This window comes from Phalangium opilio, unplaced genomic scaffold (assembly GCF_054372755.1).
Source record: "Phalangium opilio isolate 3A_F unplaced genomic scaffold, DU_Popi_V2 ptg000087l_1, whole genome shotgun sequence".
NCBI lineage: Eukaryota > Metazoa > Arthropoda > Arachnida > Opiliones > Phalangiidae > Phalangium > Phalangium opilio.
The window spans coordinates 1,767,605-1,789,925 of record NW_028324192.1 but is presented as its reverse complement, the minus strand read 5'-3'; the positions used below and the strand labels follow the sequence as shown (position 1 = coordinate 1,789,925).

The 22,321-nt window shown below is 33.3% G+C and overlaps 2 non-coding genes across 2 annotated transcripts; both read left to right on the top strand.

Annotated features, from left to right (window-relative positions):
• The first annotated feature begins 20,493 nt into the window (after window positions 1–20,493).
• On the top strand, window positions 20,494–20,566 carry TRNAD-GUC (transfer RNA aspartic acid (anticodon GUC)). The gene has a single exon. It is a non-coding gene; the product is annotated as a tRNA-Asp (tRNA).
• A 1,397-nt stretch (window positions 20,567–21,963) lies between these two features.
• On the top strand, window positions 21,964–22,036 carry TRNAD-GUC (transfer RNA aspartic acid (anticodon GUC)). The gene has a single exon. It is a non-coding gene; the product is annotated as a tRNA-Asp (tRNA).
• Window positions 22,037–22,321: the final 285 nt, after the last annotated feature.

Genomic DNA, 22,321 nt, shown 5'->3' with positions numbered 1-22,321 from the left:
TCACGGATTTTGTATCTTGAAGAAAAAAAACATGCGATTTTTTCGGTACACTTTTGAATGCATTTTTTTCTGGAGAAATGTTTGACCGAATTCAGCTTAATTCCCTATAAAACACTCATTGAAAGTGATTTCATCTCGATTGAACAATAATTAAAAATTTACCTCGATTTTTAATAACATTTTCAAAATCGACGTTTCACGGCCAAAGAAGCTTACTTTGAGTATTTCTTCACTATTTTCAAATATGTTCACTGAAACCATTATTTTTATACTTTTTGCTTTAATTCAAGCAAATGTAACGATATTCAATCAAAAAACTGTTAAAATTAAATTTTTCAATAAGAAATCGTTGTCACGGATTTTGTATCTTGAAGAAGAAAAACATGCGATTTTTTTCGGTACTTTTTTGAATGCATTTTTTTCAGGAGAAATTTTTGACCGAATTCAGCTTAATTCCCTATAAAACACTCATTAAAAGTGATTTCATCTCGATTGAACAATAAATAAAAATGTACCTCGATTTTTAATAACATTTTCAAAATCGACGTTTCACGGCCAAAGAAGCATACTTTGAGTATTTCTTCACTATTTTCAAATATGTTCACTGAAAGCATTATTTTTATACTTTTTGCTTTAATTCAAGCAAATGTAACGATATTCAATCAAAAAACTGTTAAAATTAAATTTTTCAATAAGAAATCGTTGTCACGGATTTTGTATCTTGAAGAAGAAAAACATGCGATTTTTTCGGTACTTTTTTGAATGAATTTTTTTCTGGAGAAATTTTTGACCGAATTCAGCTTAATTCCCTATAAAACACTCATTAAAAGTGATTTCATCTCGATTGAACAATAAATAAAAATGTACCTCGATTTTTAATAACATTTTCAAAATCGACGTTTCACGGCCAAAGAAGCATACTTTGAGTATTTCTTCACTATTTTCAAATATGTTCACTGAAAGCATTATTTTTATACTTTTTCCTTTAATTCAAGCAAATGTAACGATATTCAATCAAAAAACTGTTAAAATTAAATTTTTCAATAAGAAATCGTTGTCACGGATTTTGTATCTTGAAGAAGAAAAACATGCGATTTTTTCGGTACTTTTTTGAATGCATTTTTTTCAGGAGAAATTTTTGACCGAATTCAGCTTAATTCCCTATAAAACACTCATTAAAAGTGATTTCATCTCGATTGAACAATAAATAAAAATGTACCTCGATTTTTAATAACATTTTCAAAATCGACGTAGCTCGGCCTAAGTAAAACATTTTGAGTATTTGTTCACTGTTTTCAAATATAACCACTGAAACCATTATTTTTGTAATTTTTGCGTTAATTCAAGCAAATGTAACGATATTCATTCAACAAACTGTTAAAATTCAATTTTCAATAAGAAATCGTTGTCACGGATTTTGTATCTTGAAGAAAAAAAACATGCGATTTTTTCGGTACACTTTTGAATACATTTTTTTCTGGAGAAATGTTTGACCGAATTCAGCTTAATTCCCTATAAAACACTCATTGAAAGTGATTTCATCTCGATTGAACAATAATTAAAAATTTACCTCGATTTTTAATAACATTTTCAAAATCGACGTTTCACGGCCAAAGAAGCTTACTTTGAGTATTTCTTCACTATTTTCAAATATGTTCACTGAAACCATTATTTTTATACTTTTTGCTTTAATTCAAGCAAATGTAACGATATTCAATCAAAAAACTGTTAAAATTAAATTTTTCAATAAGAAATCGTTGTCACGGATTTTGTATCTTGAAGAAGAAAAACATGCGATTTTTTTCGGTACTTTTTTGAATGCATTTTTTTCAGGAGAAATTTTTGACCGAATTCAGCTTAATTCCCTATAAAACACTCATTTAAAGTGATTTCATCTCGATTGAACAATAAATAAAAATGTACCTCGATTTTTAATAACATTTTCAAAATCGACGTTTCACGGCCAAAGAAGCATACTTTGAGTATTTCTTCACTATTTTCAAATATGTTCACTGAAAGCATTATTTTTATACTTTTTGCTTTAATTCAAGCAAATGTAACGATATTCAATCAAAAAACTGTTAAAATTAAATTTTTCAATAAGAAATCGTTGTCACGGATTTTGTATCTTGAAGAAGAAAAACATGCGATTTTTTCGGTACTTTTTTGAATGAATTTTTTTCTGGAGAAATTTTTGACCGAATTCAGCTTAATTCCCTATAAAACACTCATTAAAAGTGATTTCATCTCGATTGAACAATAAATAAAAATGTACCTCGATTTTTAATAACATCTTCAAAATCGACAATTCACGGCCAAAGAAGCATACTTTGAGTATTTCTTCACTATTTTCAAATATGTTCACTGAAAGCATTATTTTTATACTTTTTGCTTTAATTCAAGCAAATGTAACGATATTCAATCAAAAAACTGTTAAAATTAAATTTTTCAATAAGAAATCGTTGTCACGGATTTTGTATCTTGAAGAAGAAAAACATGCGATTTTTTCGGTACTTTTTTGAATGAAATTTTTTCTGGAGAAATTTTTGACCGAATTCAGCTTAATTCCCTATAAAACACTCATTAAAAGTGATTTCATCGCGATTGAACAATAAATAAAAATGTACCTCGATTTTTAATAACATTTTCAAAATCGACGTAGCTCGGCCTAAGAAAAACATTTTGAGTATTTGTTCACTGTTTTCAAATATAACCACTGAAACCATTATTTTTGTAATTTTTGCGTTAATTCAAGCAAATGTAACGATATTCATTCAACAAACTGTTAAAATTCAATTTTCAATAAGAAATCGTTGTCACGGATTTTGTATCTTGAATAAAAAAAACATGCGATTTCTTCGGTACACTTTTGAATGCATTTTTTTCTGGAGAAATGTTTGACCGAATTCAGCTTAATTCCCTATAAAACACTCATTGAAAGTGATTTCATCTCGATTGAACAATAATTAAAAATTTACCTCGATTTTTAATAACATTTTCAAAATCGACGTTTCACGGCCAAAGAAGCATACTTTGAGTATTTCTTCACTATTTTCAAATATGTTCACTGAAAGCATTATTTTTATACTTTTTGCTTTAATTCAAGCAAATGTAACGATATTCAATCAAAAAACTGTTAAAATTAAATTTTTCAATAAGAAATCGTTGTCACGGATTTTGTATCTTGAAGAAGAAAAACCTGCGATTTTTTCGGTACTTTTTTGAATGAATTTTTTTCTGGAGAAATTTTTGACCGAATTCAGCTTAATTCCCTATAAAACACTCATTAAAAGTGATTTCATCTCGATTGAACAATAAATAAAAATGTACCTCGATTTTTAATAACATTTTCAAAATCGACGTAGCTCGGCCTAAGAAAAACATTTTGAGTATTTGTTCACTGTTTTCAAATATAACCACTGAAACCATTATTTTTGTAATTTTTGCGTTAATACAAGCAAATGTAACGATATTCATTCAACAAACTGTTAAAATTCAATTTTCAATAAGAAATCGTTGTCACGGATTTTGTATCTTGAAGAAAAAAAACATGCGATTTTTTCGGTACACTTTTGAATGCATTTTTTTCTGGAGAAATGTTTGACCGAATTCAGCTTAATTCCCTATAAAACACTCATTGAAAGTGGTTTCATCTCGATTGAACAATAATTAAAAATTTACCTCGATTTTTAATAACATTTTCAAAATCGACGTTTCACGGCCAAAGAAGCTTACTTTGAGTATTTCTTCACTATTTTCAAATATGTTCACTGAAACCATTATTTTTATACTTTTTGCTTTAATTCAAGCAAATGTAACGATATTCAATCAAAAAACTGTTAAAATTAAATTTTTCAATAAGAAATCGTTGTCACGGATTTTGTATCTTGAAGAAGAAAAACATGCGATTTTTTTCGGTACTTTTTTGAATGCATTTTTTTCAGGAGAAATTTTTGACCGAATTCAGCTTAATTCCCTATAAAACACTCATTAAAAGTGATTTCATCTCGATTGAACAATAAATAAAAATGTACCTCGATTTTTAATAACATTTTCAAAATCGACGTTTCACGGCCAAAGAAGCATACTTTGAGTATTTCTTCACTATTTTCAAATATGTTCACTGAAAGCATTATTTTTATACTTTTTCCTTTAATTCAAGCAAATGTAACGATATTCAATCAAAAAACTGTTAAAATTAAATTTTTCAATAAGAAATCGTTGTCACGGATTTTGTATCTTGAAGAAGAAAAACATGCGATTTTTTCGGTACTTTTTTGAATGCATTTTTTTCAGGAGAAATTTTTGACCGAATTCAGCTTAATTCCCTATAAAACACTCATTAAAAGTGATTTCATCTCGATTGAACAATAAATAAAAATGTACCTCGATTTTTAATAACATTTTCAAAATCGACGTTTCACGGCCAAAGAAGCATACTTTGAGTATTTCTTCACTATTTTCAAATATGTTCACTGAAAGCATTATTTTTATACTTTTTCCTTTAATTCAAGCAAATGTAACGATATTCAATCAAAAAACTGTTAAAATTAAATTTTTCAATAAGAAATCGTTGTCACGGATTTTGTATCTTGAAGAAGAAAAACATGCGATTTTTTCGGTACTTTTTTGAATGCATTTTTTTCAGGAGAAATTTTTGACCGAATTCAGCTTAATTCCCTATAAAACACTCATTAAAAGTGATTTCATCTCGATTGAACAATAAATAAAAATGTACCTCGATTTTTAATAACATTTTCAAAATCGACGTAGCTCGGCCTAAGTAAAACATTTTGAGTATTTGTTCACTGTTTTCAAATATAACCACTGAAACCATTATTTTTGTAATTTTTGCGTTAATTCAAGCAAATGTAACGATATTCATTCAACAAACTGTTAAAATTCAATTTTCAATAAGAAATCGTTGTCACGGATTTTGTATCTTGAAGAAAAAAAACATGCGATTTTTTCGGTACACTTTTGAATGCATTTTTTTCTGGAGAAATGTTTGACCGAATTCAGCTTAATTCCCTATAAAACACTCATTGAAAGTGATTTCATCTCGATTGAACAATAATTAAAAATTTACCTCGATTTTTAATAACATTTTCAAAATCGACGTTTCACGGCCAAAGAAGCTTATTTTGAGTATTTCTTCACTATTTTCAAATATGTTCACTGAAACCATTATTTTTATACTTTTTGCTTTAATTCAAGCAAATGTAACGATATTCAATCAAAAAGCTGTTAAAATTAAATTTTTCAATAAGAAATCGTTGTCACGGATTTTGTATCTTGAAGAAGAAAAACATGCGATTTTTTTCGGTACTTTTTTGAATGCATTTTTTTCAGGAGAAATTTTTGACCGAATTCAGCTTAATTCCCTATAAAACACTCATTAAAAGTGATTTCATCTCGATTGAACAATAAATAAAAATGTACCTCGATTTTTAATAACATTTTCAAAATCGACGTAGCTCGGCCTAAGTAAAACATTTTGAGTATTTGTTCACTGTTTTCAAATATAACCACTGAAACCATTATTTTTGTAATTTTTGCGTTAATTCAAGCAAATGTAACGATATTCATTCAACAAACTGTTAAAATTCAATTTTCAATAAGAAATCGTTGTCACGGATTTTGTATCTTGAAGAAAAAAAACATGCGATTTTTTCGGTACACTTTTGAATGCATTTTTTTCTGGAGAAATGTTTGACCGAATTCAGCTTAATTCCCTATAAAACACTCATTGAAAGTGATTTCATCTCGATTGAACAATAATTAAAAATTTACCTCGATTTTTAATAACATTTTCAAAATCGACGTTTCACGGCCAAAGAAGCTTACTTTGAGTATTTCTTCACTATTTTCAAATATGTTCACTGAAACCATTATTTTTATACTTTTTGCTTTAATTCAAGCAAATGTAACGATATTCAATCAAAAAACTGTTAAAATTAAATTTTTCAATAAGAAATCGTTGTCACGGATTTTGTATCTTGAAGAAGAAAAACATGCGATTTTTTTCGGTACTTTTTTGAATGCATTTTTTTCAGGAGAAATTTTTGACCGAATTCAGCTTAATTCCCTATAAAACACTCATTTAAAGTGATTTCATCTCGATTGAACAATAAATAAAAATGTACCTCGATTTTTAATAACATTTTCAAAATCGACGTTTCACGGCCAAAGAAGCATACTTTGAGTATTTCTTCACTATTTTCAAATATGTTCACTGAAAGCATTATTTTTATACTTTTTGCTTTAATTCAAGCAAATGTAACGATATTCAATCAAAAAACTGTTAAAATTAAATTTTTCAATAAGAAATCGTTGTCACGGATTTTGTATCTTGAAGAAGAAAAACATGCGATTTTTTTCGGTACTTTTTTGAATGCATTTTTTTCAGGAGAAATTTTTGACCGAATTCAGCTTAATTCCCTATAAAACACTCATTAAAAGTGATTTCATCTCGATTGAACAATAAATAAAAATGTACCTCGATTTTTAATAACATTTTCAAAATCGACGTTTCACGGCCAAAGAAGCATACTTTGAGTATTTCTTCACTATTTTCAAATATGTTCACTGAAAGCATTATTTTTATACTTTTTGCTTTAATTCAAGCAAATGTAACGATATTCAATCAAAAAACTGTTAAAATTAAATTTTTCAATAAGAAATCGTTGTCACGGATTTTGTATCTTGAAGAAGAAAAACATGCGATTTTTTCGGTACTTTTTTGAATGAATTTTTTTCTGGAGAAATTTTTGACCGAATTCAGCTTAATTCCCTATAAAACACTCATTAAAAGTGATTTCATCTCGATTGAACAATAAATAAAAATGTACCTCGATTTTTAATAACATTTTCAAAATCGACGTTTCACGGCCAAAGAAGCATACTTTGAGTATTTCTTCACTATTTTCAAATATGTTCACTGAAAGCATTATTTTTATACTTTTTGCTTTAATTCAAGCAAATGTAACGATATTCAATCAAAAAACTGTTAAAATTAAATTTTTCAATAAGAAATCGTTGTCACGGATTTTGTATCTTGAAGAAGAAAAACATGCGATTTTTTCGGTACTTTTTTGAATGCATTTTTTTCAGGAGAAATTTTTGACCGAATTCAGCTTAATTCCCTATAAAACACTCATTAAAAGTGATTTCATCTCGATTGAACAATAAATAAAAATGTACCTCGATTTTTAATAACATTTTCAAAATCGACGTTTCACGGCCAAAGAAGCATACTTTGAGTATTTCTTCACTATTTTCAAATATGTTCACTGAAAGCATTATTTTTATACTTTTTGCTTTACTTCAAGCAAATGTAACGATATTCAATCAAAAAACTGTTAAAATTAAATTTTTCAATAAGAAATCGTTGTCACGGATTTTGTATCTTGAAGAAGAAAAACATGCGATTTTTTCGGTACTTTTTTGAATGAATTTTTTTCTGGAGAAATTTTTGACCGAATTCAGCTTAATTCCCTATAATACACTCATTAAAAGTGATTTCATCTCGATTGAACAATAAATAAAAATGTACCTCGATTTTTAATAACATTTTCAAAATCGACGTAGCTCGGCCTAAGAAAAACATTTTGAGTATTTGTTCACTGTTTTCAAATATAACCACTGAAACCATTATTTTTGTAATTTTTGCGTTAATTCAAGCAAATGTAACGATATTCATTCAAGAAACTGTTAAAATTCAATTTTCAATAAGAAATCGTTGTCACGGATTTTGTATCTTGAAGAAAAAAACTTGCGATTTTTTCGGTACACTTTTGAATGCATTTTTTTCTGGAGAAACATTTTGAAAATGTTATTAAAAATCGAGGTACATTTTTATTTATTGTTCAATCGAGATGAAATCACTTTTAATGAGTGTTTTATAGGGAATTAAGCTGAATTCGGTCAAAAATTTCTCCTGAAAAAAATGCATTCAAAAAAGTACCGAAAAAATCGCATGTTTTTCTTCTTCAAGATACAAAATCCGTGACAACGATTTTTTATTGAAAAATTTAATTTTAACAGTTTTTTGATTGAATATCGTTACATTTGCTTGAATTAAAGCAAAAAGTATAAAAATAATGGTTTCAGTGAACATATTTGAAAATAGTGAAGAAATACTCAAAGTAAGCTTCTTTGGCCGTGAAACGTCGATTTTGAAAATGTTATTAAAAATCGAGGTAAATTTTTAACTATTGTTCAATCGAGATGAAATCACTTTCAATGAGTGTTTTATAGGGAATTAAGCTGAATTCGGTCAAACATTTCTCCAGAAAAAAATGCATTCAAAAGTGTACCGAAAAAATCGCATGTTTTTTTTCTTCAAGATACAAAATCCGTGACAACGATTTCTTATTGAAAATTGAATTTTAACAGTTTGTTGAATGAATATCGTTACATTTGCTTGTATTAACGCAAAAATTACAAAAATAATGGTTTCAGTGGTTATATTTGAAAACAGTGAACAAATACTCAAAATGTTTTTCTTAGGCCGAGCTACGTCGATTTTGAAAATGTTATTAAAAATCGAGGTACATTTTTATTTATTGTTCAATCGAGATGAAATCACTTTTAATGAGTGTTTTATAGGGAATTAAGCTGAATTCGGTCAAAAATTTCTCCAGAAAAAAATTCATTCAAAAAAGTACCGAAAAAAATCGCATGTTTTTCTTCTTCAAGATACAAAATCCGTGAATACGATTTCTTATTGAAAATTGAATTTTAACAGTTTTTTGAATGAATATCGTTACATTTGCTTGAATTAAAGCAAAAAGTATAAAAATAATGCTTTCAGTGAACATATTTGAAAATAGTGAAGAAATACTCAAAGTATGGTGAACAAATACTCAAAATGTTTTTCTTAGGTCGAGTTACGTCGATTTTGAAAATGTTATTAAAAATCGAGGTACATTTTTATTTATTCTTCAATCGAGATGAAATCACTTTTAATGAGTGTTTTATAGGGAATTAAGCTGAATTCGGTCAAAAATTTCTCCAGAAAAAAATTCATTCAAAAAAGTACCGAAAAAATCGCAGGTTTTTCTTCTTCAAGACACAAAATCCGTGAATACGATTTCTTATTGAAAATTGAATTTTAACAGTTTTTTGAATGAATATCGTTACATTTGCTTGAATTAAAGCAAAAAGTATAAAAATAATGGTTTCAGTGGTTATTTTTGAAAATAGTGAAGAAATACTCAAAATATGCTTCTTTGGCCGTGAAACGTCGATTTTGAAAATGTTATTAAAAATCGAGGTACATTTTTATTTATTGTTCAATCGAGATGAAATCACTTTTAATGAGTGTTTTATAGGGAATTAAGCTGAATTCGGTCAAAAATTTCTCCAGAAAAAAATGCATTCAAAAAAGTACCGAAAAAATCGCATGTTTTTCTTCTTCAAGATACAAAATCCGTGACAATGATTTTTTATTGAAAAATTGAATTTTAACAGTTTTTTGAATGAATATCGTTACATTTGCTTGAATTAAAGCAAAAAGTATAAAAATAATGGTTTCAGTGAATATATTTGTAAATAGTGAAGAAATACTCAAAATATGCTTCGTTGGCGGTGAAACGTCGATTTTTAAAATGTTATTAAAAATCGAGGTACATTTTTAATTATTGTTCAATCGAGATGAAATCACTTTTAATGAGTGTTTTATAGGGAATTAAGCTGAATTCGGTCAAAAATTTCTCCTGAAAAAAATGCATTCAAAAAAGTACCGAAAAAATCGCATGTTTTTCTTCTTCAAGATACAAAATCCGTGACAACGATTTCTTATTGAAAAATTTAATTTTAACAGTTTTTTGATTGAATATCGTTACATTTGCTTGAATTAAAGCAAAAAGTATAAAAATAATGGTTTCAGTGAACATATTTGAAAATAGTGAAGAAATACTCAAAGTAAGCTTCTTTGGCCGTGAAACGTCGATTTTGAAAATGTTATTAAAAATCGAGGTAAATTTTTAATTATTGTTCAATCGAGATGAAATCACTTTCAATGAGTGTTTTATAGGGAATTAAGCTGAATTCGGTCAAACATTTCTCCAGAAAAAAATGCATTCAAAAGTGTACCGAAAAAATCGCATGTTTTTTTTCTTCAAGATACAAAATCCGTGACAACGATTTCTTATTTAAAATTGAATTTTAACAGTTTGTTGAATGAATATCGTTACATTTGCTTGAATTAACGCAAAAATTACAAAAATAATGGTTTCAGTGGTTATATTTGAAAACAGTGATCAAATACTCAAAATGTTTTTCTTAGGCCGAGTTACGTCGATTTTGAAAATGTTATTAAAAATCGAGGTACATTTTTATTTATTGTTCAATCGAGATGAAATCACTTTTATTGAGTGTTTTATAGGGAATTAAGCTGAATTCGGTCAAAAATTTCTCCAGAAAAAAATGCATTCAAAAAAGTACCGAAAAAATCGCATGTTTTTCTTCTTCAAGATACAAAATCCGTGACAACGATTTCTTATTGAAAAATTGAATTTTAACAGTTTTTTGAATGAATATCGTTACATTTGCTTGAATTAAAGCAAAAAGTATAAAAATAATGGTTTCAGTGAAAATATTTGTAAATAGTGAAGAAATACTCAAAATATGCTTCGTTGGCGGTGAAACGTCGATTTTTAAAATGTTATTAAAAATCGAGGTACATTTTTAATTATTGTTCAGTCGAGATGAAATCACTTTTTATGAGTGTTTTATAGGGAACTAAGCTGAATTCGGTCAAAAATTTCTCCAGAAAAAAATGCATTCAAAAAAGTCCCGAATAAATCGCATGTTTTTTTTCTTCAAGATACAAAATCCGTGACAACGATTTCTTATTTAAAATTGAATTTTAACAGTTTGTTGAATGAATATCGTTACATTTGCTTGAATTAACGCAAAAATTACAAAAATAATGGTTTCAGTGGTTATATTTGAAAACAGTGAACAAATACTCAAAATGTTTTTCTCAGGTCGAGTTACGTCGATTTTGAAAATGTTATTAAAAATCGAGGTACATTTTTATTTCTTGTTCAATCGAGATGAAATCACTTTTAATGAGTGTTTTATAGGGAATTAAGCTGAATTCGGTCAAAAATTTCTCCAGAAAAAAATTCATTCAAAAAAGTACCGAAAAAATCGCAGGTTTTTCTTCTTCAAGACACAAAATCCGTGAATACGATTTCTTATTGAAAATTGAATTTTAACAGTTTTTTGAATGAATATCGTTACATTTGCTTGAATTAAAGCAAAAAGTATAAAAATAATGGTTTCAGTAGTTATTTTTGAAAATAGTGAAGAAATACTCAAAATATGCTTCTTTGGCCGTGAAACGTCGATTTTGAAAATGTTATTAAAAATCGAGGTACATTTTTATTTATTGTTCAATCGAGATGAAATCACTTTTAATGAGTGTTTTATAGGGAATTAAGCTGAATTCGTTCAAAAATTTCTCCAGAAAAAAATGCATTCAAAAAAGTACCGAAAAAATCGCATGTTTTTCTTCTTCAAGATACAAAATCCGTGACAATGATTTCTTATTGAAAAATTGAATTTGAACAGTTTTTTGAATGAATATCGTTACATTTGCTTGAATTAAAGCAAAAAGTATAAAAATAATGGTTTCAGTGAATATATTTGTAAATAGTGAAGAAATACTCAAAATATGCTTCGTTGGCGGTGAAACGTCGATTTTTAAAATGTTATTAAAAATCGAGGTACATTTTTAATTATTGTTCAGTCGAGATGAAATCACTTTTTATGAGTGTTTTATAGGGAACTAAGCTGAATTCGGTCAAAAATTTCTCCAGAAAAAAATGCATTCAAAAAAGTCCCGAATAAATCGCATGTTTTTTTTCTTCAAGATACAAAATCCGTGACAACGATTTCTTATTTAAAATTGAATTTTAACAGTTTGTTGAATGAATATCGTTACATTTGCTTGAATTAACGCAAAAATTACAAAAATAATGGTTTCAGTGGTTATATTTGAAAACAGTGAACAAATACTCAAAATGTTTTTCTCAGGTCGAGTTACGTCGATTTTGAAAATGTTATTAAAAATCGAGGTACATTTTTATTTCTTGTTCAATCGAGATGAAATCACTTTTAATGAGTGTTTTATAGGGAATTAAGCTGAATTCGGTCAAAAATTTCTCCAGAAAAAAATTCATTCAAAAAAGTACCGAAAAAATCGCAGGTTTTTCTTCTTCAAGACACAAAATCCGTGAATACGATTTCTTATTGAAAATTGAATTTTAACAGTTTTTTGAATGAATATCGTTACATTTGCTTGAATTAAAGCAAAAAGTATAAAAATAATGGTTTCAGTAGTTATTTTTGAAAATAGTGAAGAAATACTCAAAATATGCTTCTTTGGCCGTGAAACGTCGATTTTGAAAATGTTATTAAAAATCGAGGTACATTTTTATTTATTGTTCAATCGAGATGAAATCACTTTTAATGAGTGTTTTATAGGGAATTAAGCTGAATTCGTTCAAAAATTTCTCCAGAAAAAAATGCATTCAAAAAAGTACCGAAAAAATCGCATGTTTTTCTTCTTCAAGATACAAAATCCGTGACAATGATTTCTTATTGAAAAATTGAATTTGAACAGTTTTTTGAATGAATATCGTTACATTTGCTTGAATTAAAGCAAAAAGTATAAAAATAATGGTTTCAGTGAATATATTTGTAAATAGTGAAGAAATACTCAAAATATGCTTCGTTGGCGGTGAAACGTCGATTTTTAAAATGTTATTAAAAATCGAGGTACATTTTTAATTATTGTTCAGTCGAGATGAAATCACTTTTTATGAGTGTTTTATAGGGAACTAAGCTGAATTCGGTCAAAAATTTCTCCAGAAAAAAATGCATTCAAAAAAGTCCCGAATAAATCGCATGTTTTTTTTCTTCAAGATACAAAATCCGTGACAACGATTTCTTATTTAAAATTGAATTTTAACAGTTTGTTGAATGAATATCGTTACATTTGCTTGAATTAACGCAAAAATTACAAAAATAATGGTTTCAGTGGTTATATTTGAAAACAGTGAACAAATACTCAAAATGTTTTTCTCAGGTCGAGTTACGTCGATTTTGAAAATGTTATTAAAAATCGAGGTACATTTTTATTTCTTGTTCAATCGAGATGAAATCACTTTTAATGAGTGTTTTATAGGGAATTAAGCTGAATTCGGTCAAAAATTTCTCCAGAAAAAAATTCATTCAAAAAAGTACCGAAAAAATCGCAGGTTTTTCTTCTTCAAGACACAAAATCCGTGAATACGATTTCTTATTGAAAATTGAATTTTAACAGTTTTTTGAATGAATATCGTTACATTTGCTTGAATTAAAGCAAAAAGTATAAAAATAATGGTTTCAGTAGTTATTTTTGAAAATAGTGAAGAAATACTCAAAATATGCTTCTTTGGCCGTGAAACGTCGATTTTGAAAATGTTATTAAAAATCGAGGTACATTTTTATTTATTGTTCAATCGAGATGAAATCACTTTTAATGAGTGTTTTATAGGGAATTAAGCTGAATTCGTTCAAAAATTTCTCCAGAAAAAAATGCATTCAAAAAAGTACCGAAAAAATCGCATGTTTTTCTTCTTCAAGATACAAAATCCGTGACAATGATTTCTTATTGAAAAATTGAATTTGAACAGTTTTTTGAATGAATATCGTTACATTTGCTTGAATTAAAGCAAAAAGTATAAAAATAATGGTTTCAGTGAATATATTTGTAAATAGTGAAGAAATACTCAAAATATGCTTCGTTGGCGGTGAAACGTCGATTTTTAAAATGTTATTAAAAATCGAGGTACATTTTTAATTATTGTTCAATCGAGATGAAATCACTTTTAATGAGTGTTTTATAGGGAGCTAAGCTGAATTCGGTCAAAAATTTCTCCAGAAAAAAATGCATTCAAAAAAGTACCGAAAAAATCGCATGTTTTTCTTCTTCAAGATACAAAATCCGTGACAACGATTTCTTATTGAAAAATTTAATTTTAACAGTTTTTTGATTGAATATCGTTACATTTGCTTGAATTAAAGCAAAAAGTATAAAAATAATGGTTTCAGTGTATATATTTGTAAATAGTGAAGAAATACTCAAAATATGCTTCGTTGGCGGTGAAACGTCGATTTTTAAAATGTTATTAAAAATCGAGGTACATTTTTAATTATTGTTCAATCGAGATGAAATCACTTTTAATGAGTGTTTTATAGGGAATTAAGCTGAATTCGGTCAAACATTTCTCCAGAAAAAAATGCATTCAAAAGTGTACCGAAAAAATCGCATGTTTTTTTTCTTCAAGATACAAAATCCGTGACAACGATTTCTTATTTAAAATTGAATTTTAACAGTTTGTTGAATGAATATCGTTACATTTGCTTGAATTAACGCAAAAACTACAAAAATAATGGTTTCAGTGGTTATATTTGAAAACAGTGAACAAATACTCAAAATGTTTTTCTTAGGCCGAGTTACGTCGATTTTGAAAATGTTATTAAAAATCGAGGTACATTTTTATTTAATGTTCAATCGAGATGAAATCACTTTTATTGAGTGTTTTATAGGGAATTAAGCTGAATTCGGTCAAAAATTTCTCCAGAAAAATATGAATTCAAAAAAGTACCGAAAAAATCGCATTTTTTTCTTCTTCAAGATACAAAATCCGTGACAACGATTTCTTATTGAAAATTGAATTTTAACAGTTTTTTGAATGAATATCGTTACATTGCTTGAATTAAAGCAAAAAGTATAAAAATAATGGTTTCAATGAATATATTTGAAAATAGTGAAGAAATACTCAAAGTATGCTTCTTTGGCCGTGAAACGTCGATTTTGAAAATGTTATTAAAAATCGAGGTAAATTTATAATAATTGTTCAATCGAGATGAAATCAATTTCAATGAGTGTTTTATAGGGAATTAAGCTGAATTCGGTCAAAAATTTCTCCTGAAAAAAATGCATTCAAAAAAGTACCGAAAAAATCGCATGTTTTTCTTCTTCAAGATACAAAATCAGTGACAACGATTTCTTATTGAAAAATTGAATTTTAACAGTTTTTTGAATGAATATCGTTACATTTGCTTGAATTAAAGCAAAAAGTATAAAAATAATGGTTTCAGTGGTTATATTTGAAAATAGTGAAGAAATACTCAAAATAAGCTTCTTTGGCCGTGAAACGTCGATTTTGAAAATGTTATTAAAAATCGAGGTACATTTTTAATTATTGTTCAATCGAGATGAAATCACTTTTAATGAGTGTTTTATGGGGAATTAAGCTGAATTCGGTCAAACATTTCTCCAGAAAAAAATGCATTCAAAAGTGTACCGAAAAAATCGCATGTTTTTTTTCTTCAAGATACAAAATCCGTGACAACGATTTCTTATTGAAAAATTTAATTTTAACAGTTTTTTGATTGAATATCGTTACATTTGCTTGAATTAAAGCAAAAAGTATAAAAATAATGGTTTCAGTGTATATATTTGTGAATAGTGAAGAAATACTCAAAATATGCTTCGTTTTTTGTTATCCATAATAACCCAAAATGAAATTTATCTATTCGAACATCAGAAGCGCAAGATGTAATTTACCAAATCTGATTGCAACGCTAACAACAAAAGAGATAGTTCCGGATATAATAGCCTTAACAGAAACATGGTTTAGAGAAAATACATTTTTATACTTGCAAAATTATAAGTTCTATGGAAAAGGGAATAGAGTAGGTGGGGGGGGGGGGGTGGGATTCTACTGTAAACAAGATATAAAAATAACCAGAATTTCAAACCTATGCATGTGTACGCAAGACGTTGAGAGTTATGTTATAAAGGTTTTAGAAACTGACGAAATCTATGCAATAATATATAGACCCCATTCCTCAAAAATTCACAATTTTTTTAATGCCCTGGAATTCATATTGGAGGGAATGGGAAATAATAAAAATAGGAAAATATTAGCAGGTGATTTTAATATAAACTTACTCGGATGGGCTCGAACCACCAACCTATTGGTTAACAGCCGAACGTGCTAACCATTGCGCCACGGAAGCCCAAAAATTAAATGGTCGTCAGGTATTGTGGAAAAATTTTGGCTTTCTACGTTACATTTGAGATCACACAACACCGCTCCCGGGTGGGCTCGAACCACCAACCTATTGGTTAACAGCCGAACGCGCTAACCATTGCGCCACGGAAGCCCAAAACCTAAATGCTCGTCAGGTATTGTGCAAAAAACTTGACTTTTTACGTCACATCTGTGACCTCACAACACCGCTCCCGGATGGGCTCGAACCACCAACCTTTCGATTAACAGCTGAACGCGCTAACCATTGCGCCACGGAATCCCAAAAATTAAATGCTCGTCAGGTATTGTGTAAAAACCTTGACTTTTTACGTCACATCTGAGACCTCACAACACCGCTCCCGGATGGGCTCGAACCACCAACCTATTGGTTAACAGCCGAACGCGCTAACCATTGCGCCACGGAAGCCCAAAAGTTAAATACTCGTCAGGTATTGTGTAAAAACCTTGACTTCTTACGTCACATCTGAGACCTCACAACACCGCTCCCGGATGGGCTCGAACCACCAACCTATTGGTTAACAGCCGAACGCGCTAACCATTGCGCCACGGAAGCCCAAAAGTTTAATGCTCGTCAGGTATTGTGTAAAAACCTTGACTTTTTACGTCACATCTGAGACCTCACAACACCGCTCCCGGATGGGCTCGAACCACCAACCTATTGGTTAACAGCCGAACGCGCTAAACATTGCGCCACGGAAGCCCAAAAGTTAAATGCTCGTCAGGTATTGTGTAAAAACCTTGACTTTTTACGTCACATCTGAGACCTCACAACACCGCTCCCGGATGGGCTCGAACCACCAACCTATTGGTTAACAGCCGAACGCGCTAAACATTGCGCCACGGAAGCCCAAATGTTAAATGCTCGTCAGGTATTGTGTAAAAACCTTGACTTTTTACGTCACATCTGAGACCTCACAACACCGCTCCCGGATGGGCTCGAACCACCAACCTATTGGTTAACAGCCGAACGCCCTAACCATTGCGCCACGGAAGCCCAAAAGTTTAATGCTCGTCAGGTATTGTGTAAAAACCTTGACTTTTTACGTCACATCTGAGACCTCACAACACCGCTCCCGGATGGGCTCGAACCACCAACCTATGTCAGAGTTTTTCACAATACCTGACGAACATTTAATTTTTGGGCTTCAGTGGCGCAATGGTCAGCGCGTTCAGCTGTTAACCGAAAGGTTGGTGGTTCGAGCCCAAACGAGAGAGGTTTTGTGGGGTCTCAGATGTAGCGTGAAAAGTCGTAACTTTTCAACAATACCTGACAACCATTTAATTTTTGGGCGTCCGTGGCGCAATGGCTAGCGCGTTCGGCTGTTAACCGAAAGGTTGGTGGTTCGAGCCCATCCGGGAGCGGTGTTGTGACGTCTCAGATGTTACGTAAAATGTCAGAGTTTTTCCACAATACCTGACAACCATTTAATTTCGGAGCTTCCGTGGCGCAGTAATTAGCGCGTCCAGCTCTTAATCGAAAGGTTGGTGGTTCGAGCCCACCCGGAAGAGATGTTGTGGGGTCTCAGATGTAGCGTTAAAAGTCAAAACTTTTCCACAATACGTGACAACCATTTAATTTCTGATCTTCCGTGGCTCAATGGTTAGCGCGTTCGGCTGTTAACCAATAGGTTGGTGGTTGAGCCCACCCGGGAGCGGTGTTTTTGGATCTCAAATGTAACGTAAATAGCCAAAGTTTTTCCACAATACCTGACGACCATTTAATTTTTGGGCCTCAGTGGCGAATGGTTAGCGCGTTCAGCTGTTAACCGAAAGGTTGGTGGTTCGAGCCCTCCCGGGAGCGGTGTTGTGACGTCTCAGATATAACGTAAAATGTCAGAGTTTTTCCAAAACACCTGACGAACATTTAACTTTTGGGCTTCCGTGGCGCAATGGTTAGCGCGTTCAGCTGTTAATCGAAAGGTTGGTGGTTCGAGCCCGCCCGGAAGAGGTATTGTGTGGTCTCAGATGTAGCGTAAAAAGTCAAACTTTTTCCATAATACGTGATAACCATTTATTTTCTGAGCTTCCGTGGCTCAATGGTTAGCGCGTTCGGCTGTTAACCAAAAGGTTGGTGGTTCGAGCCCACCCGGGAGCGGTGTTTTGGGATCTCAAATGTAACGTAAATTGCCAAAGTTTTTCCACAATACCTGACGACCATTTAATTTTTGGGCCTCAGTGGCGCAATGGTTAGCGCGTTCAGCTGTTAACCGAAAGGTTGGTGGTTCGAGCCCACCCGGGAGAGGTTTTGTGTGATCTCAAATGTAACGTAGAAAGCCAAAGTTTTTGCACAATACCTGACGACCATTTAATTTTTGGGCTTCCGTGGCGCAATGGTTAGCGCGTTCGGCTGTTAACCAATAGGTTGGTGGTTATAGCCCATCCGGGAGCGGTGTTGTGATGTCTCAGATGTAACGCAAAATGTCTGAGTTTTTCCACAATACCTGACGAACATTTAATTTTTGGGCTTCCTTGGCGCAATGGTTAGCGCGTTCAGCTGTTAATCGAAAGGTTGGTGGTTCGAGCCCACCCGGAATAGGTGTTGTGTGATCTCAAATGTAACGTAGAAAGCCAAAGTTTTTCCACAATACCTGACGACCATTTAATTTCTGAGCTTCAGTGGCGCAATGGTCAGCGCGTTCAGCTGTTAACCGAAATGTTGGTGGTTCGAGCCCTCCCGGGAGCGGTGTTGTGACGTCTCAGATGTAACGTAAAATGTCAGAGTTTTTCCACAATACCTGACGTGCATTTAATTTTTGGGCTTCCGTGGCGCAATGGTTAGCGCGTTCAGCTGTTAATCGAAAGGTTGGTGGTTCAAGCCCACCCGGGAGAGGTGTTGTGAGGTCTCAGATGTAGCGTGAAAAGTCAAACTTTTTCCATAATACGTGATAACCATTTATTTTCTGATCTTTCGTGGCTCAATGGTTAGCGCGTTCGGCTGTAAACCAATAGCTTGGTGGTTCGAGCCCACCCGGGAGCGGTGTTTTTGGATCTCAAATGTAACGTAAATAGCCAAAGTTTTGCCGCAATACCTGACGACCATTTTTTTTGGGCGTCCGTGGCGCAATGGTTAGCGCGTTCGGCTGTTAACCGAAAGGTTGGTGGTTCGAGCCCTTCCGGGAGCGGTGTTGTGAGGTCTCAGATGTGAAGTAAAAAGCCAAAGTTTTTCCACAATACCTGACAACCGTTTAATTTCTGAGTTTCCGTGGCTCAATGGTTAGCGCGTTCAGCTGTTAACCAATAGGTTGGTGGTTCGAGCCCACCCGGGAGCGGTGTTGTGTGATCTCAAGTGTAACGTAGAAAGCCAAAGTTTTTCCACAATACCTGACGACCATTTAATTTTTGGGCTTCCGTGGCGCAATGGTTAGCGCGTTCGGCTGTTAACCAATAGGTTGGTGGTTCGAGCCCATCCGGGAGCGGTGTTGTGAGGTCTCAGATGTGACGTAAAAAGTCAAGGTTTTTACACAATACCTGAGGAGTATTTAATTTTTGGGCTTCCGTGGCACAATGGTTACCGCGTTCAGGTGTTAATCGAAAGGTTGGTGGTTCGAGCCCACCCGGGAGAGGTGTTGTGGGGTCTCAAATGTAACGTAGAAAGCCAAAGTTTTTCCACAATACCTGACAACAATTTAATTTCTGAGCTTCCGTGGCTCAATGGTTAGCGCGTTCGGCTGTTAACCGAAATGTTGGTGGTTCGAGCCCATCCGGGAGCGGTGTTGTGAGGCCTCAGATGTGAAGTAAAAAGTCAAAGTTTTACCTCAATACCTGACGAAAATTTAATTTTTGGGCTTCAGTGGCGCAATGGTTAGCGCGTTCGGCTATTAACCAATAGGTTGGTGGTTCGAGCCCATCCGGGAGAAGTGTTGTGACGTCTCAGATGTAACGTAAAATGTCGGAGTTTTTCCACAATACCTGACGAACATTTAATTTTTGGGCTTCAGTGGCGCAATGGTCAGCGCGTTCAGCTGTTAACCGAAAGGTTGGTGGTTCGAGCCCAAACGAGAGAGGTTTTGTGGGGTCTCAGATGTAGCTTGAAAAGTCGTAACTTTTCAACAATACCTGACAACCATTTAATTTCTGAGCTTCCGTGGCTCAATGGTTAGCGCGTTCGGCTGTTAACCAATAGGTTGGAGGTGCTAGCCCATCCGGGAGCGGTGTTGTGATGTCTCAGATGTAACGTAAAATGTCAGAGTTTTTCCACAATACCTGACGAACATTTAATTTTTGGGCTTCCGTGGCGCAATGGTTAGCGCGTTCAGCTGTTAATCGAAAGGTTGGTGGTTCGAGCCCACCCGGAAGAGGTGTTGTGGGGTCTCAGATGTAGCGTAAAAAGTCAAAACTTTTCCACAATACGTGACAACCATTTAATTTCTGAGCTTCCGTGGCTCAATGGTTAGCGCGTTCGGCTGTCAATCGAAAGGTTGGTGGTTGGAGCCCATCCGGGAGCGGTGCTGTGAGGTCTAGGATGTGAAGTAAAAAGTCAAAGTTTTACCTCAATACCTGACGAAAATTTAATTTTTGGGCTTCAGTGGCGCAATGGTCAGCGCGTTCAGCTGTTAACCGAAAGGTTGGTGGTTCGAGCCCTCCCGGGAGCGGTGTTGTGACGTCTCAGATGTAACGTAAAATGTCAGAGTTTTTCCACAATACCTGACGAGCATATAATTTTTGGGCTTCCGTGGCTCAATGGTTAGCGCGTTCAGCTGTTAACCAATAGGTTGGTGGTTCGAGCCCACCCGGGAGCGGTGTTGTGTGATCTCAAGTGTAACGTAGAAAGCCAAAGTTTTTCCACAATACCTGACGACCATTTAATTTTTGGGCTTCCGTGGCGCAATGGTTAGCGCGTTCGGCTGTTAGCCAATAGGTTGGTGGTTCGAGCCCATCCGGGAGCGGTGTTGTGAGGTCTCAGATGTGACGTAAAAAGTCAAGGTTTTTACACAATACCTGAGGAGCATTTAATTTTTGGGCTTCCGTGGCACAATGGTTACCGCGTTCAGGTGTTAATCGAAAGGTTGGTGGTTCGAGCCCACCCGGGAGAGGTGTTGTGGGGTCTCAAATGTAACGTAGAAAGCCAAAGTTTTTCCACAATACCTGACAACAATTTAATTTCTGAGCTTCCGTGGCTCAATGGTTAGCGCGTTCGGCTGTTAACCGAAATGTTGGTGGTTCGAGCCCATCCGGGAGCGGTGTTGTGAGGCCTCAGATGTGAAGTAAAAAGTCAAAGTTTTACCTCAATACCTGACGAAAATTTAATTTTTGGGCTTCAGTGGCGCAATGGTTAGCGCGTTCGGCTATTAACCAATAGGTTGGTGGTTCGAGCCCATCCGGGAGAAGTGTTGTGACGTCTCAGATGTAACGTAAAATGTCGGAGTTTTTCCACAATACCTGACGAACATTTAATTTTTGGGCTTCAGTGGCGCAATGGTCAGCGCGTTCAGCTGTTAACCGAAAGGTTGGTGGTTCGAGCCCAAACGAGAGAGGTTTTGTGGGGTCTCAGATGTAGCTTGAAAAGTCGTAACTTTTCAACAATACCTGACAACCATTTAATTTCTGAGCTTCCGTGGCTCAATGGTTAGCGCGTTCGGCTGTTAACCAATAGGTTGGAGGTGCTAGCCCATCCGGGAGCGGTGTTGTGATGTCTCAGATGTAACGTAAAATGTCAGAGTTTTTCCACAATACCTGACGAACATTTAATTTTTGGGCTTCCGTGGCGCAATGGTTAGCGCGTTCAGCTGTTAATCGAAAGGTTGGTGGTTCGAGCCCACCCGGAAGAGGTGTTGTGGGGTCTCAGATGTAGCGTAAAAAGTCAAAACTTTTCCACAATACGTGACAACCATTTAATTTCTGAGCTTCCGTGGCTCAATGGTTAGCGCGTTCGGCTGTCAATCGAAAGGTTGGTGGTTGGAGCCCATCCGGGAGCGGTGCTGTGAGGTCTAGGATGTGAAGTAAAAAGTCAAAGTTTTACCTCAATACCTGACGAAAATTTAATTTTTGGGCTTCAGTGGCGCAATGGTCAGCGCGTTCAGCTGTTAACCGAAAGGTTGGTGGTTCGAGCCCTCCCGGGAGCGGTGTTGTGACGTCTCAGATGTAACGTAAAATGTCAGAGTTTTTCCACAATACCTGACGAGCATATAATTTTTGGGCTTCCGTGGCGCAATGGTTAGCGCGTTCAGCTGTTAATCGAAAGGTTGGTAGTTCGCGCCCAC